The following is a 16,942-nucleotide window of genomic DNA, read 5'->3' as shown; positions in this document are numbered from 1 at the left end:
ATTTATAGAACATTCTCAAAATGACAAAATCATACTTAGAAAAACATATCACTGTTTTCCAAGGGTTAAAGAAGGCAGGGTCAGAGAGAAGGAGTGTGACTGTGTACAAGGAATTCCTTTGTGATGACAGAACACCTCTGTATCTTGATTATGGTAGTATTTACATAAATCTATGTGATTAAATTTCATATAATTATACACATATATATTTTTTAAAAACCAACTGCATGCAAAAACTGGTGATATCTCTTGAAGGTCTATAGTCTAGTTATCTGTATTGTATCATGTAAATTTCCTGGTTTTGATAATGTACTGAAGTTACATAAGATATTGTGTAAGAGAAGTTGAGTGGGACTCTCTAAACTATTTTTGTAATCTCTTGTGAGTCTATATATTTTTAAAGTAAAAAGTGAAGAAAAAACGTAATAGACCTATGAATGAAATAAGAAAGCATGATTCTGTATGGATATAATAAACCCAAACCTGCAAAGGTGTAAGATATTTACATAATTTCAAAATACTTCCCACAAAATATGTAATTACAAAGGGAAAAAGAGTAACTTCCCAGTGAAGGAACTTAGCAGCCATAACCTGAAGTAATTAATGTCGTAACAGTCAGCAGTGGGACAAACAAAAATTGTGCAACATCTGATAACTACGATGAGAATTCAGTGTCACTTCTGTGATAGTCCTAACCCAAACCTAATCATGATAAACATCAGAGAAACCCAAATTGAGAAAAATTCTACAAAGTAAATGAACTGTTATCTTCAGAAGGTCAAGAAAGTCAAAGAAAGACTAAAGAAATGTTCCAGACCAAAGGAAATTAGAGTCCTAACAACTAAATGCAACATGTGATTTTTAACTGCCTACTTTTATTATAAAAATCCTTACTAGAACAACCAGAAAACCTGAATAGTGTCTGTAATGGAGCACTGATACTGATTTCCTGATTTTCATGGCTTTATTGGGGTTATGTAGGAATATGTTCTTTTTACAGGAAATGATACAGTGATGGGGCAGTATGTCAACAACTTACTCCCAAATAGTTAAGGAAAACAAAGGAGATATTAACATAATATTCTCAAATGCTAATTAAACAAGCAGACAAAAATTCAGTAAAAATGAAGATTTCAACATAACACTTGCTCAACTGGACCAAATTGACATGTATAGATATTACATTCAGGAACTGCAGAATACATACTCCCTTCAACTGTGCATTGATCAAAATAAAAATATACTGTAAAGTGAAGCAATTCTAAGAAATTTAAATATGTTGAAATCATTTAGAATATAATCTCAATGACCACAATAGAATTAACTTGAAATAAATAATAATTAGAAAGTTCTCATATAATTGGAAATTAAGAAACACATCTCTACATAGCCCATGGAACAATAACAACAAATTGTAACAGAAATGAGAAAATATTTAGAGCAAAGATGGTGATGAGAAACTACATAAAAATCTGTTTATATCCAAAAAAGGCTAAATGTTAATGAATATGAAAAAAAATTGAGTACTTATTTTCAGAAATGTAGAAAAAGACCATCAAGTTAAAACCCCAAACAGAAGGAAAAAAATAAATATATAAGCTGAAACCTTAAAAACAGAAAACACACACTAGAGGGTCAACAAAACCCAAATGACTTAACCCCTAGAAAAATCAAGCAAGTAAAAAAAGAGAAAACAAAAATCACTGATATCAGACATAAAAAAGCTAATTTCACTAAAGATTCATAAATTGGAAGGATAAGAAGATATGAAAATAACTCATATCAACAAATTCTGACAAGTTAGAATAGAAAAAAAATTATTGAAAAACACTTTCAAAGTTGACATCAGAAAAAAAAGAAAATCTGCACAGTCTTATCTATTACATTGAATCTGTACTAAAAACTCAAGGCCACAATGGCTTCATTGGTGAATTCTGCCAAATACCTAAGAAAGAGAGAATATTAATCTTACACAAACTCTTTCAGAGTATCCTCTAATATATTTCTGAGGTCAACCTAATGCTCATACCAAAACCAGACAAAGATATTACAAAATTATAGGTGAATATTCCCCATGAACATAGATGTAAAAATCCTAAATAAAATACTGGGTAAATTGTGTCTAGCAACAAAGGATAATACATAAATTAAGATGATTAGGGTAATCTCTACAACTGTAATAAAGTCTGATATCATTTTTGATGTTTCACTAATGACTTCTTTTTAAGCATTGCCTTTGGCCCTACATCTGGACAGGCTGGTAAGAAACTCTGAATATAAGTACCTCCTTCTTTGGCACCAAAAAAAATTTTAACCTCCCACACATAAAACCCTTTTCCTAGTTCTACTTCCTAGCCACTATAAGCCCAATCCACTCACTCTGCTTTGCCAAAGCTAGCCAGGACCTGTTTGTATTCATCCAGCTCACCCTAAAAGTTCCTGTGTGAGTAATAAACTTCTTCTCAAATTCTCATAGTATGAGAAATGTCATAGCTCACATATCTGAACCAAATTTGGGGCAGGAATCATCCCATTTCTTTATTAAAAATAAAGAATGTATATAAAAGGCCTATAAGAAGAATAAGGCAAATAATAAAAGATGCAGGGTAAATAAAAAAAAAAAAGATGGCAGGAAAGAATGGACAAAATCTATATGACACAAATAGAAAGCAAAATGTGATATGGTAGATTTAAATCAAATAATACCTATCTAACACAAACTCTTTCAAACAATGATAAAAGAATGACTATTTCCCAGTTCTTCTTTGAAGCCACCATAACTGATATCAGGACACTTCAAAAAGATTATAAACCAATATTAGCAAACTATAATCAGTAATAAACGTAAAAAAAGGACAATATGTCATAAGCAAGCAAGTTTATCCCAATAACACAAGATAAATTTAACATTCAAAATCTAATCAGTATAATTTACCACACTGTTTTAAAAAAAGAAAATACCTATGATTACCTCAACAAAGCAGGAAAAGCATTTGACAAAATTCAATACCCACTCATGATAAAAACTCACAGTAGACAATAAAAGAGAAAATCTTTAATCTGATAAAGGGCATCATCTATTAGGGGTGCCCAGGTGGCGGCAGTCGAAACTCTTGGTTTTGGTTCAGGATGTGATCTCTTGGTGGTGAGATGGACCCCACTCTGGGATCTGCACTCCTCTTAGGACTCTCTCCCCTTTTTCCTCTGCCCCTCCTCCATTGTCTCTCTCAAATAAGTCAATAAGTCTTTTTTCAAAATCTACAGGTACTATCACACTTGAAAAAAATGAACCTTATTCCCCCTGCTCCCAAAACAGAGAATAAGGCAAGATGTCTACTCTTACTACTTCTACTTAATATTATATTGAATGTCCTTGCCAGTGCATTAGGCAAGAAAAAGAAATAAACCCATGAAGATTAAAAAGGAAGAAGTAAAACTGCTCTGCTTGTTCCCTGACAATAAGATTGTCTACTAAGAATAAATACCATACTTGCAGATCTCATTAAATTTAGATAAGACACTCCCTAAATCTTAAGGGAGTTACAGAATATAAAATAGAGGACAGCAGGTATGCCTCAACTTAACCACGGAAATATTAGCTTACTTAAATTCTCTGTGGTCTTAGAATCCATTGCCCTCAATTACCCCATAGGAAGCTCTGATCCAACAAGTAAAAAATTAAAAATGAAAAGTAACTTGTTGACATATATAAATTGGCTTGACAACAGTATTTCTATATACAAGCAACAAATAACTAGAAAATATAAATTCTGAAACACCATATACAATAGTATTAAAAAACACAAGTATTTAGGATTAAATTTAACAAAAGATGGCAAGATCTAAACACTGGAAATTACTTATTACTGAGAGACATTAATAAGAGGGAAGAACTGTTCATGTGTGGGACTCAATATTCTTAAGATATCAATCATTCATAAAATGATCTATAGATTCAATTCAATACTAAACAAAATCGCAAGAAGCTTTAACGTACAAATTAGGAAGCTTATTCTAAAATTTATATTGAAATGCAAAGGACTTATAGTAGCAAAAGTAACGTTGAAAATAAACACAAGGTTGGAGGAGGACATAACCTGATTTCAAGACTTAATATCAAGCTATAGTAATCAAGAAATCGTGGCTTAAAAAAAAGACATCATGGTATTACTATAAAAATAGATATATTAGAGGAATAGAGTAAAATTATTTTTACCCACACATAACTGACTTCTGACAAAGGTTATAACTAAATTCAAAAAGGAAACAAAATTTCAAAAATGGTGCTGGAATATCTAAGAAAATGATTCTCAATAACACAAATTACAGAAGGAAAACTTTCCTCTTCCAACAGAGGAGGTTTGGTTCCCTCTGTACTAAGCCACCTACAACTGACACAAAGTACACAGGAGAGAGGAGTAAATTAAGCTCCTGTTTTCTGTCCTGAGAGCCAGGAAAGGGGAGCTAAAGGAAAAACTGTAAAGAGAAAAGAAACTCCTTAACGTATGTTATAAACTCCTGGGCCTATCCCTGAGCCATTTGTGTGTGTGGATCTGAACCTAAACAGCATACCTATACTTTGAGCACAGAAGTATGAGACAGACTATAGTCCAAGTCTCAGACTGGCCACATGTCAGATCTGAACAGCAGTGCAAAAACTTTGAAAACTGAACTCACATGGAACTATAACCCACAGAAGGCAGGTAAGAATTTGTAATATGAATGTGAATGTGTTGATTGCCCAGTTAAACAAAAATATCAAAATTTTCTATAGGATTTAAATGAGACTAGTTACTTCAAAATATTACAAAATACAAACAATAACTACTCAGCATATGAAGAACCAGAATAATCTCAACTCACATGGGAAAAGAAAATCAAGAGACACCAATGTAGGATGAAAGAAATGTTAGAACTATCTGACAAAAACTTTAAAGAAGCTATTATAAAATCCTTCCAACAAGTAAGGGTGGATACCCTTGAAACAAATGGAAAGACAGGTCTCAGAACATACAGAGAAAGAGAAGATCTAGAGAAGAAATGGAAGATGTTTTAAAACTAAAAAATGATATAACTGAAATAAAATACTCACTGGATGAGCTCAACAGCAGAATGGAAATGTTGGGGGAAAGACTTAGTGAACTCCAAGACAGATCAACAGAAATTATTTAGGCTGAACAACAGAGGATAAAAAGGATTGGGGAAAAAAAATCAAGAGAACTTCAGGGACTTACAAGATAATACCAAAAGGTTTAACATTTGTGTCTTTGGAGATGTAGAAAGAGAAGAGGAAGAATGTGGTAAGAAAAAATGTTTGAAGAAATAAGGGCTAAAACTCCCTAAATATGATGAAAACTATAAACCCTTAGGAGCTCAGCAAACTCCAAACATGATGCACCAAAGAAATCCATGCCTAGAAACATCATAATGAACTGACTCAAAGCAAAACAAATGAAAAGGCAATCTGGGAAAAATGATACATTGCTCTAGCTTATATGGGAATAACAATTCCACAACTGTAGATTTCTCATCAGAAACCATGAAATACAGACAGAAGTAGACTATTTTTAAAGTACTAAAAGAAAAGGACTGTCAACCTAATTGCATGAACCATAAAATAATGAGTAAACTTGGACTTCACTGAAATTTAAAAAAACTTTGTTCCGTGAAAGACCCACTGAGTCGATGAAAAGATAAGTCACATACTACAAGAAGATATTTGCCAATAACATATCCACAAAGATCTTATATCCAAAACACATTATCCAAAACTCTCAGAACTCAAGAGTAAGAAAATAAAACCCTATTAAAAAATCATTTCACCAAAGAGGATGGTAAAAAAAAATCACATGAAATGAGGAAAACCCATTAGGAAAATACAAATGAAAAACATGTTGAACTATCACTGTGCACATATAAAAATGTCTAAAATATGTGGACAATACCACATTCTGGCAAAGATGTAGAGTAACTGGAACACGTATCAATGCTAGTGGAAATGCAAAAATAAACAGTTCTTGTAAAATTAAATATACACATATACCACATGACTTAGTAATCCCACTCCTGTGTATTTACCCTACAGAAACAAAAACTAGCACACAAAGGTTTACTGCTCTAACTGTAATCACCCCAAAGTGCAATCACTCCAAAGAGTGAATGCATGGATAAACAGACTATGGTAATCTATAAAATAGAATTGTAATATAAAGGAGTAATAAAATATCACTGCTTTCAATAAAGCAATAAAAAGCAAAAAAATCTGCTTTCACAAAAAGGAGGGATGAATCTTAAATGTGCTTTACAAAGTAAAAGAAACTAAACCTAAAGGCTGTTACATATTTATTATTTCACTTATATGACACTATAGAAGGCAAAACCAGAGGAAGGAACAAACGAGGAATTACCAGGTGTCAAGGGAGGGATTTGTCTATAAATAGAAGGCATGTAGAAATTTGGGGACTGATGGAAAAACACTGTATGAACTGTGATGGTGGATTTATCAAAATTGATAAGAGTTGTACACCACAAAATGTAAGTTTTAAACTATGTAAATTTTTAAAAATGAACCATGATGTAAGAACAAAGATAGAATGCAGGATGTGACAAATGATAATAACTGTATTATAAATGAATCACAGAAGGGTATAGGAAAAAAAAAAGAACATGACCTAAGAAACGTCAGCAATGTTTTGACTAGATGCTATAATGCATCTAGTCACCTGAGTGACTAAATGTTTTTCACCAGAGTATGGGTTAGGAATTCTGAAACTATCTAATTAAATACAAGGGTAAATATATTGTAGATAATGAGAGCCAGGTGTATCACCACTGAAGAAATAAGTTAAAAATAAGGGTAAGAGGCTTGAATCAACTCTGTGGCTCTAGATCAGTTGAGGGTATCAATACTGACTAGTGGTTTAAAAAATACTTAAAGGGGCGCCGGGGTGGCTCAGTGGGTTAAAGCCTCTGCTTTCTGCTCTGGTCATGATCTCAGGGTCCTGGGATCGAGCCCCGCATTGGGCTCATCGGGCTCATCGGGCTCTCTGCTCAGCAGGGAGCCTGCTTCCCCTCTCTCCCCCTGCCGCCCTGCTTGCCTCTCTGCCTACTTGTAATCTCCATCTGTCAAATAAATAAAATCCTTTATTTTATTATTTTTTAAAGATTTCATTTGTTTATTTATTTGACAGACAGAGGTCACAAGCAGGGAGAGAGAGAGAGAGAGGAAGGGAAGCAGGCTCCCCGCTGAGCAGACAGTCTGATGCAGGGCTAGATCCCAGGAGTCTAGGATCATGACCTGAGCCGAAAGCAGAGGCTTTAACCCACTGAGCCACCCAGGTGCCCTAAAATCTTTTTAAATAAATAAATAAATAAAAATACTTAAATATACAGATAAACATAAACACATACACACATACTGATAGAGATAGGAACAAGTAGAGAAGTAGGTATATATATGAAGTAATATATATATACATATAATTCTTAGCTTGAGTAATTACTAGAAGCAGGGACATCCTAGTAACAATGAGCCAATCTGGTGTTATACCTTTGTTTCTAAATACTATTCTCCACTGGTCAACAGAGGGTACCGAAGCCCCTTACTATTATTGTATTGTTATCTATTTCTCCTTTCAGATATGTTTAGTAATTGCTTAATACACTTAGATACTCCAATGTTGGGAGTACAATTGTTATACAATCTTGATGAATTGTCCCCTTCATTATTACATAATGGCCTTCCTTGTCTCTTGTTACTGCTTTTGGCTTAATGTCTATTTTGTCCAATATAAGTATAAATATAGCTACTCCTGCTCTCTTTTGGTCACCACCTGCACGGAGTGAGTATCTTCTTCCATTTCTTCACTTTAAACCTGTATGTCTTTAAGCTAATGAGTCTCTTGTAGGCAGCATATCGTTGGGTCGTGTTGTTGGTTTTTTTTTTGTCCCCAATTCATCCAGTCACTCTATGTCTTTTAATTGGAGAATTCAATCCATGCATATTTAGAGTAATTATTGATAGGTAAAGACTTAATTAATGCCATCTCATTATTTTTTTTCTGGCTGATTTGCAGTTTCCTTGTTCATTTCTTCCTCTCTTGCTGCCACCTTTTGTGAATTGTTGATTTTTCAAAAGATTATGTTCTGATTCCCTTCAGATTTTTCACGAATCTACCATGTTTTTGCCTTGTGGTTACCATAAAGCTTACATAAAACTTCTTATAGTTTTAACAACCTATTTTATATAATAACAAGTTTGATCACACACAAAATCACTATCATTTTGCCCCCTGAACTTTTATGTTTTTAAATACTCCAATTCAACAATGGATAGATCTTCTAGGTGAGAAAATGTTGGACTTGAATTATAATTTAGACCAAATGGACTTAACCAACATATATAGAATATTCCATCCAACAGCTCCTGAACACACATTCCTATCAAGCACACACAGAACATTTTGCAGGACAGCACATTTGATTAGGTCACAAAACAAGTCTTAGCAGATTTAAGAGGACTGAAATCATGCCACTATAATATGAAACTAGAAACTAATACCAGCAGGAAAACAGGAAATCTCTAAAATATGTGGAAATTAGACAATATAGTCCTGAACAATCAATATGTAAAGAAAAAATCAAAAGAGAAAGCAAAAAAATATTTTGTAACAAATGAAAATGGAAACACAATATACAAAAATCAATGGGATGAAGCAAAAGCAGTTCAAAGAGGGAGGTTTATGGTGATGAATGCCTATATTAAGAAAAAAGAAAGGTCTTGAGGCACCTGGTTCACTCAGTAAGTTAAGCGTCTGACTTTTGATTTCAGTTCAGTTCATGATCTCAGGATCGTGAGACTGAGCCCCATTAATTGACCTTAAGATTCTCTTTCCCCCTTTCCCTCTGCCCCTCCCTCCTGCTCATGCACACTCTCTCTCTCCTGAAAAGGAAAGGAAAGGAAGAGGAAAAGAAACAAGAAAAGGAAAGGAAAAGAGAAAGGTCTCAAATACCCTAACTTACACCTCAAGGAAAAAACTCAGAAGGTAGGTAGTAACAAAGATCAGAGAAGAAATGAATGAAATAAAGTTCAGAAAAACAACAGAAAAGATAATGAAACTAAGATCTTTTTTTTTTTCAAAAAGATAAAGAAAATTGTAAATCTTTAACCAAACTAAGGAAAAAAGAAAAGTCACAAATGAATAAAAATAAACAATGAAAGAGAAGACATCACAGGTGATAGAGTCAATGTAATCCCCCCATCAACACTCGCTAGCATTTTTCACACAAAGAGAAAAAAATATTCTTAAATTTATATGGAGCCCATTCTCTTACACCATACACAAAGATAAACTCGAAATGGATAAAAGACCTTAACATGAGGCAGGAATCTATCAAAATCCTAGAGGAGAACATAGGCAGTAACCTCTTCGATATCAGTCACAGCAACTTCTTTCAAGATATGTCTCCAACGGCAAAGGAAACAAAAGTGAAAATGAACTTTTGGGACTTCATCAAAATAAAAAGCTTCTGCACACCAAAGGAAACAGTCAACAAAACAAAGAGGCAACCCACGGAATGGGAGAAGATATTTGCAAAAGACACTAAAGACAAAGTGCTGATATCCAAGATCTACAAAGAACTCCTCAAACTCCACACACACAAAATAGATAATCACGTCAAAAAATGGGCAGAAGACATGAACAGACACTTCTCCAATGAAGACATACAAATGGCTATCAGACACATGAAAAAATGTTCATCATCATTAGCCATCAGGGAGATTCAAATTAAAACCACACTGAGCTTCTACCTTACACCAGTTAGAATGGCCAAAATTAACAAGATAGGAAACAACAAGTGTTGGAGAGAATGTGGAGAAAGGGGAACCCTCTTACTCTGTTGGTGGGAATGCAAGTTGGTGTAACATTTTGGAAAACAGTGTGGAGATTCCTCAAAAAATTAAAAATAGAGCTACCCTATTATCCTGAAATTGCACTACTGGGCATTTACCCCAAAGATACAGATGCAGTGAAAAGAAGGGCCATCTGTACCCCAATGTTCATAGCAGCAATGACCACAGTCACCAAACTATGGAAAGAACCAAGATGCCCTTCAATGGACGAATGGATAAAGAAGATATGGTACATATATACAATGGAGTATTAAGCCTCCATCAGAAAGGATGAATCCCAACAAGGATGGGACTGGAGGAGATATGCTCAGTGAAATAAGTCAAGCAGAGAGAGTCAATTATCATATGGCTTCACTTACTTGTGGAGCATAAGGAATAACACAGAAGACATGGGAGATGGAAAGAAGTGAGCTGGGGGAAATTGCAGGGGGAGACAAACCATAAAACACTGTGGACTCCGAGAAACAAACTGAGGGTTTGGGAGGGGAGGGGATTGGGGGGGGGGGTTGAATGAGCCTGGTGGTGGGTATTATGGAGGGCACGTATTGCATGGAGCACTAGGCATGGTGCATAAACGATGAATTTTGGAACACTGAAAAAAATGAAATTAAATTAAAAAAATATTTGTATGAGGCCATAAAAGACCCCAAAAAGCCAAAGAAATTTTGAATAAGAACAAAACTGGAGGCATCACACTTCAAGATTTTAAACTACACTACAAAGTTACAGTAATCAAAACAGTATGGTAGTAGCATCAAAACAGAAACACAGACAAATGAACCGAATAGATAGCACCGAAATATTTCCCTGCAAATACAGTCAAGTAATATCTGACAAAGGATCCAAGAATACTCAATGAGGAAAAGTCCTGAAAAAAACTGAATAACCATGTGCAGAAAAATGAAACTGGACCCGTATCTTATACCACTCACAAACGTTAATTTGAAATGGGGCAAGAGTTAAATATAAAACCTGAAAATTAGTACTAGAGAAAAACATATGGGAAAAACTCCTTGACATTAATCTTGGCAATGACTTTTTAAATGTGACATCAAATGCACAAGCAACAAAAACAAAACTCAGTAAATGGGACTGTGTCAACAAAAAATCTTCTGTACATCAAAAGAGACAATCAATGAAACAAGATGGGAGTGGGAGGGAGACAAACCATAAGTGACTCTTAATCTCACAAAACAAACTGAGGGTTGCTGGGGGGAGGGGGGTTGGGAGAAGGGGGGTGGGGTTATGGACATTGGGGAGGGTATGTTCTTTGGTGAGTGCTGTGAAGTGTGTAAACCTGGCGATTCACAGACCTGTACCCCTGGGGATATAAATACATGTTTATAAAAAAATAAAAAATTAAAAAAAAAAGAGATAATCAACAAAATAAAAAGGCCACTTACAGAATGGAAGAAAATATTTGCAAACCATGTACTGATACGGGATTAATATCCAAAATATATAAAGAACTCACACAAACTCGATAATAAAGAAACAAACAAATTGACACCCCCAAAATGAATAACCCAATTAAACAATGGGCTGGAGGGGTGTCTGGGTAGCTCAGTGGGTTAAAGCCTCTGCTTTTGGCTCAGGTCATGATCCCAGGGTCCTGGGATCGAGCTCCACATTGGGCTCTCTGCTTAGCAGGGAGCCTGCTTCCCTTCCTCTCTCTCCGCCTGCCTCTCTGCCTACTTGTGATCTCTGTCTGTCAAATAAATTTAAAAAATAAATTTAAACAATGGGCTGGAGATATGAACAGACATTTTTCCATAGAAGACCTAGGGATGGCCAACAGACACGAAAAGGTGCTCAACATCACTGATTATCAGAGAAATGCAAGTCACAACTATGAGAGATCACGTCACACTTGTCAGAATGGCTAATGCCAACAACAGAAGAAATAAGAGATGTTGCTGAGGATGTGGAGAAAGGGGAAACCTCTTGCACTGTTGGTAAGAATGCAAACTAGTGCAGCCACTGTGGAAAACCATATGGAGGTTCCTCAAAAAGTGAAAAATAGAACTACCCTACCATCTAGCAATTGTATTACTGGGTATTTATCCCCCAAAATATAAAAACAATAATTCAAAGGGATACATGCACCCTGATGTTTATAGTAGCATTATCTACAATAGCCAAATTACGAAAACAGCCTAAGTGTCCATCAATTGATGAAAAGAACATGTGGTGTATATATACATATAACAGAGTATTACTCAGCATAAAAAGAATGAAATCTTGACATCTGCAATAACATGGATGGAGCTAAGGAGTATTATACTTGTTAGTCAGAGACAAATACCATATGATCTCACTCATGTGGAATTTCAGAAACAAAACAAATAAGCAAAGGGTGGGGGGATGTGAGAGAGGCAAACCAAGAAGCAGACTTTTAACTATAAAGAACAAACTGATGGTTGCCAGCAGGGAGGTGGTTGGAGGCAATGGGTTGGGTACGTTAGGGAAATTGGTAAGTGCACCTGCTGTAATGAGCACCAGGTGTTGTACGGAGGTGCTGAATCACTATTTTGTACACTTGAAACTGGAACTGTACTGTATGTTAACTAACAGGAATTCAAATAAAAATTTAAAAAATGAAATTGGGCAGAGGAATTGAACAGACATTTTTCCAAAGAAGGCACACAAATGGCCAACAGGTACATGAAAAGGTGCTCAACATCACTAGTCATCAGGAAAACACAACCCTCTAGCTCCATGAAAACCATGAGCTATTATTCCCTGACACCTGTTAGAATGGCCATTATCAAAAAGAAAAATGAAAGGGGCACCTGGGTGGCTTCGTCGGTTAAGCATCTGCCTTCAGCTCAGGTCATGATCCCAGGGTCCTGGGACTGAGCCCCACAGAGGGCTCCCTGTTCTGTGGGGAGACTCCTTCACCTTCTCCCTCCACCCTTCCCCACAGCTTGTGCTCTCTCTCAAATAAATAAATAAAATCTTAAAAAAAAAATAAAGCCAAGAGATAAATGTTGGTGAGGATACACAGTGAAGGTAACCCTTGTGCACTACTGGTTGGTGAGAATGTGACTGATACAGCCACTACAGAAAACAGTATGGAGATTCTTCAAAAACTTAAAAACAGAATTGCCATATGAGCCAGCAATCTCATTTGTGGGTATATATTCAAAGGAAATGAAAACAGGATATTGAAGAGAGATCTACACTCCTACGTCATTAATTCATAATAGCCAATCTGTAAACAACCCAAGTGTCCATCAATATATGAAGGGATAAAGATGTGCTATTTATACATATCTATATATTATATATTATTCAGCCATTAAAAAGAAGGAAATTCTGCACTTGCAACAACACAGATGGACCTTAAGGGCACTATGCTAAGTGAAAAAGTCAGACAGAGAAAGACAGAAACTGTATGATACATATGTGGAACCCAGAACAGCCAAACTCCTAGAAACAGAGAGTAGAAGAGTAGAAAGGTAGTGATCAGGGACTGGAGGGTGAGAGAAACGGGGAGATTGTGGTCAAAGGATATGAACTTCCAACTAGAAGATGAAGATGTTCTGGAGATCTATGCACAGCATTGTAATGATAGCTAACAATAATATCATACACTTGAAAGTTGTTAAAACAGAAAACCTTAAATGTTTTCACCGCAAAAAGTAAAGGCAATTATGTGACAGGGCAGAGGTATTAGCTAATGTATAGTGGTAATTGTTTTGCAATATATGTGCATCAAATCAACACACTACAAACCTTAGTAAACTTACACAATGTTTTATGTAAATTATGTGTCAAAAAAGCTAGAAAAAAACAAATCCTTTTTTCAAGAAGGGAAAAAGAAATGAAAGGTAAAACAAGGAAGAAAGGAGAGAGGAAGGGATGGAGGGAGGGAGGGAACAGGAAACAAGAGTTCTTGGGAGAAATGGCTGATGGGGGCGGCAGAGGGGCTAGTGCAGGGTACAATAGCCAACATGAAAATGTTATCAATAGCTAAAACTGGATTAATTTGAGTAGTATTGCTTACAATCCAAAGAATGAAATAAATGCCCTGGAATCCATACTGATGTACATTAATAAAGTAATAAATAAATGGAGAAGGAACAATAGCTCTTGCTTATAGAAAAATTCCACTTAATAAGAATGAAAGAAATATAAAAACTCCATTAGAATACCAGAGTAATAATTGCTACAGGCAAGATCCAGTGATGAATGCTAAAATTAGTGATCAAAGTTTAAGCAGAAACAGGATGTTTACACAGTCTACCAGTTTCTCCCTCAAATACCTAGTATTTATACAAAGGAGAAACAGTAACTGCACAGTGGAGAGTCTTGGTAGACACCACTGCAGCCAAGTGATCAAGGTTAACATCACCAGTAATGCATATCAACTTAATGTGCTGCTCCCTAATGAGATGCAATGAAAGTGCTGTGAATAATGTTAAGACTGATGAATCACAGACCTGTACTCCTGAAATAATACATTATATGTTAATAATTAAAAAATAAATCTTAAAAAAAAGAAAAAGCATAATCTCAATATACTCCTCAGACATCAAGTAAAACTAAGTAAAAACTTTCTCCAAAATAAGTAATCACTTCTCTTCAGTGTCAATGTCATAAAAACAAGGACAGCCACAGAGTGGAGGAAATAAAGTTGACATGACAACTGTAACACAAGGTGGAATCTTGGTGGGATCTTGGGTTGGATCTGAAGCAAAAAATGTTCAATTGTGGAAAAATCAGGTGAAATCCAAACCAAATCAGTTTATATTTTAGGTATAATTTTATATGAAGGATAGTTTCTTAGTTTTGGTTAAATGTTTTATGGTTATGATGTTATGGCAAGATGTTAACATAGAGCAATCTTTGGTAAAGGATATATTGGCACCCTCTAAGATATTCCCCAATGATCTCTGAATCCTGGTATTTACACCCTTGTGTAATCCCGAATCCTTGAGTAAATAGTGATTCATTTCTACTGAAGAGAAAGTGGCAGAAGTGGTGAGATTCACATAGAAAGTTAGGTTGCAAAGACTATGACGTTTGTTTTGGGTATCCTTCCTTGTTCTCTCACATGTTCACTCTGAGGAACATCTGGCTGTCATATTTGTGCTGCCTTATGGAAGGAAGGGAATGATGTCTCTGGCCAGTAGCCATGTGAACAAGCCTGGAAGCATATCCTCTCAATCAAGCCTCAATATGGGACTACAGCTGCAGGCAATACCTTGTTTGCAACCCTATAAGAGACCCTGGGCCCAAAGCACCCAGCTAAGCCTCACCCAGATCTCTGACTCATAGAAACTCATATTAATATTGTTTTAAGCTGCTACATTTTAGAGTAATATGTTACATAGCAATAAATAATACAAGAAATCTTCCTATTTTTCTAATACCTCTGTAAACTTAATCTCAAAATTAAGAAGTTTTAAAACTATACACATACTTACACATTTTATTCATATGTATATACACATATGTATACAGATTAGTGTGTGTGTGTGTGTGTGTGTGGTTTGAATTACTGTTGTTTTTTCTAAAGATTTTATTTATTTGAGAGAGAGAGAGCACAAGAGGGCGGAGGGTCAAAGAAAGAAGCAGACTCCCTGCTGAGAGGGAAGGCCAATGTGGGGCTCCATCCTGGGACTCTGGGGTCATGACCAAAGCTGAAGGGAGATGCTTAACTAACTAAGCCACCCAGGTACCCTTTGAACTACTATGGACTCTGGAGTGAGACAAACTAGATTCAAATGCCACCTTTTAACACTTAACAATAGCCAAGCACTGGTATTGGGCCAAACATTAAATTTCTCCAAGTATTAAGGATTTTAAAATCCTGATGTTTATATTAAGTATAAAATGATATTCACATCTACTATAACAAATGGCATTTAGTACGTTCTAGACAAATGGCATTATTATTAGTTTATATTTATAGTCACCTATTATTTTCTTCTCATTTGAGGAATTCAACACTAATTCAGTATTATAATACTGAAAGCAGAGAATGACCCTGTTTTTCAGGCCCAATTCAATCTAAATCACTAAGTTTTAGAGCTATAAGGGGCCTTCCGGCAGCTTTTCAAGCCTTTCCTCCAACCATTATCCACATATGAGTACCAAAGATATTAAATGACTTGTCCAGGAGAATAGCTGATAGAGAAGCTGAAAGCAGGGTTCAAGGTTTGGGGAGACGCTACCATGCAGTGAATGACCTCTTGCTTTAAACAGACTGCACTAGAATGCCTCTTCTGCTGCTTACAAACAGCAGTATGTGTGGGGGCACCTGGATGGCTCAGGGGAGCCTGCTTGAGATTTTCTTTCCCTCTCCCCCGACCCTTCCCACCCTCAAAAAATAAATAAATAAATAAATTTTTTTTTTTAAAAAAAAAAGGCCAAAAAACCCCCCCAAACCCAGCATTACGTGAGACCATACTGTCTGCTGACAAAGTAGCAATATTAGCATCTTGGTTTCCCAGAGAATAAAAAACCTACCTCATAGGGTTATCATGAGCATTAAATGAGATAACATACAGAAGTCCCTCACTGCCGTGACCACCACACGTGGATGCTGAACAAACCTTTTTTCCCTTCCTTCTTTACGAGCCCAGGCTCTTCACTACGATATGCTGCTTTCTCAACTATCAGGTAGACCGTGAAACACGCAGGGTAATTCTGTTTAGCTGTATTTTAAAGGATTCAAAATGTAAAACTGAATTAATGATAGTCTTAAAATTAGTCTGAATAGTATAAATGTAATGCATTTAGTCCTGACCTGGGTTTCCTTCCCTATAATACACTGTAAAGTGGGGTATCACATCAAAGAGAACATTATATTGACATGCATTACTGGTGATGTTACCCTTGATAACTTGACTAAAGTGATGTAAGCCAAGATTCTCTGCTGGAAAGTTACTTTTCATTATAAATACTAAATATTTAGGGGAATCATGAAATGGAAACCAAGAAGGGAGAGAGAGAGAACATGCAGAAACAAGCACGAGAGTGAGCAACATGCACATATCCCAAAGCCTGGTGTTCAGCATA

General features: G+C 35.7%; 1 protein-coding gene across 7 annotated transcripts in view; it reads right to left on the bottom strand.

Annotated features, from left to right (window-relative positions):
- ALMS1 (ALMS1 centrosome and basal body associated protein) overlaps positions 1-16,942 on the bottom strand; it is a 197,324-nt gene that overhangs the window by 84,421 nt on the left and 95,961 nt on the right. The window lies entirely within an intron of this gene.

This window comes from Mustela putorius, unplaced genomic scaffold (genome assembly GCF_011764305.1).
Source record: "Mustela putorius furo isolate JIRA1106 unplaced genomic scaffold, ASM1176430v1.1 tig00000281_pilon_pilon_pilon, whole genome shotgun sequence".
NCBI lineage: Eukaryota > Metazoa > Chordata > Mammalia > Carnivora > Mustelidae > Mustela > Mustela putorius.
Note: the sequence above shows the minus strand (reverse complement) of the source record. Positions and strands in the feature narration are given on the sequence as shown.